The sequence below is a fragment of the Pygoscelis adeliae genome, unplaced genomic scaffold, assembly GCF_000699105.1.
Source record: "Pygoscelis adeliae isolate BGI_AS28 unplaced genomic scaffold, ASM69910v1 Scaffold174, whole genome shotgun sequence".
In the NCBI taxonomy this organism is placed as follows: Eukaryota; Metazoa; Chordata; class Aves; order Sphenisciformes; family Spheniscidae; genus Pygoscelis; species Pygoscelis adeliae.
In genome coordinates, this window is record NW_008824676.1 from 56,206 (window position 1) to 58,475 (window position 2,270).

Here is a 2,270-nt window from a genome sequence, read left to right on the forward strand (position 1 = left end):
CCCGCCCGTCCCCGCTGGGCCGCGCGTGGCTCCATTGCCAGTGTCTCGGCTCTAAATCGACGAAGGACCGGAGAAATGGCACACCGTTAAATCGGATGTTCCATTTGCCTCAGGAGTGCGGCTCTGCAGCAGGGCTCCTCTGGCAGTTGAGGGGTCAGGACGCCGCCCTTGCTGCCAGTGCAGGTGTGGCTGCGCGGCGTGGCCGAGGGACACGGCAAGCCTTTGTGGCCTGGACGGCAGCGGGACTGCGGGCTGGGCTGGCGGTCACCTTCCCTACCGCACGCTTCAGAGATGTGAGCCATCTTAACACATTGCAGTGCCTAAAAAAATCACAGCCGACAACTTTGTCCTGTATTGATGCTGCACAAAAAAAGATTAACATGAAATTATTAGGTCCTTCTTGGAGATAGTTTGACGTTTTTGGCTATTACCTCTTGTGACAAGCTGCATTTGGTAATAAGGCTTTTGTTTGTTGTGAAGCAACCTGATGTTAATGCCATCATTAAAAATTTTAATAGGAACTTTCCTCCCTTTCTGTCCTGGGACAGTGTATTTTACAAGTGTGCAGCATGATTTCTAGAATCTGAAGTTTCACTGGTGACTTACTTTATTGGATCTTATTGATGGCTTTAAATATGTAACACCCATCTCAAGTTTATGCTATAAGCTTGATTTTTTACAGACTATATAGACAATAACAACATATTCTGGTTGAAATAATGATGTTTATTAACACCTGTAACAAGCCAGTTGGTACGGCAGGAAAGTCACAGAAGCCTACTGCATTACTATTAACACAGCTCCTTACGGGAGGATGCCCCACCAGAAGCTGTGTTTACAGGTATTGGTCAGACAGGCTCATACCCTGGCTGCTCGCACCCCAGCAGATGGGACTTCACCAGGGACAAATTCCGACTTGTTCCAGTTAACCAAAACAGCAAACTGTTCCATTGCCAACTGTGGCAATCAGTGAGTCTGACAAGTTTATAGAATTTGAACATAATAAATTGATTTGGTAATTTATATAAAAAAATAAATGAATTGTGTTCTGCACTAGTTTTAATTTTCAAGAAGGGTCATGAAATTCAGCTTGCACAAGCCTAGGGCTCATCCTGCGAGTGACTTGTAGAATTAGGCCATAATATTTATAACACCCTATTTCTTCCCAATTAACTAGTAAACTGATTTGATAAAAAAAGTGAAAACTACAGTCTGTTTTCTTACATTGCATTTCTGTGGTCAGCTTGCATAATAGTATAAAGAAGATGGCAGCTGCTGCTGCTACTTTTGTATTAATATCTGAAATGTTAATTGATTTCACAGTTTATACATGGCGTAAAGGTGCATGCTGTCTTTCAGATAGATTTGTTTTCCTTCCAGCCAGGTGTCCTTGACATCTCCATGGCAGAAAAAGTCTGTCACCCTAAGTATTTGACTTTCAAAAATAAAATGGAGAGAATTTTAAATACCGTTTACAAGTGTTGCCAGGCTGACAGCTCTTCTCCAATGGCTTTTTAGTTCAAACACACAAAATAACAGGCAATTGCAATGCAAGCGTCCCTACAGTGTCACTTCTGCTTTGTGAGGCTTCCGTAGGTTTTTTAGCATGTTGACCTTACACCTTAGAGCTGAGATTTAGTCCTTAAGTCACCTCAAGAGTGTTGTGACTCTGCAGGTAAAGCTGTTTTGGTTAGCTGCTGGGGAGGCAATGGGTGGTTTAGGTTACTCCAGCATTTCCAGAGGTTGGAACTGGAGTCCCTCGCTTTATCCCGTCTCAGCAGCTGGGGCTGTACAGGGACATAACTTAGGTAGTCAATTAGAAGAGTTTTGGTTCCCCACAGCTGCTGAATCTTCACCCTTGAAGTTTCCATCTGAAAGTACTTCCTTACCATGTTGCAGCCAGCTAGAAGCACCATACCATGGCCCTTCTCTGTGGGTGGGGAAGGAGAGGACCCTGAGGATGGCTCGGAAGAGGACGGTGGGCTGGAGGAGCCCATGCCATCAGCAGTGAGGCACTCTGGCTACAAGCAGTTGCTGGCAGCACACAGAGTTGACAACCCAGGTTAGCCTAGGACTTGCTCTTCTGCATCAGATGACGAGTGACCAAAATAGAGGTCCCATTCACTCCCCCGCAGACACTATACCATATAATCCTTAGAACCAGTGTTGAAAGAAATTACCATTTTTAAAGATTATTCTGTTTTCTCCATTGGCTTTGCAGTGGCCAGGAGCAAAGCCTCTGACACTGCTGTCCTCCTGGTAGAGAGTCT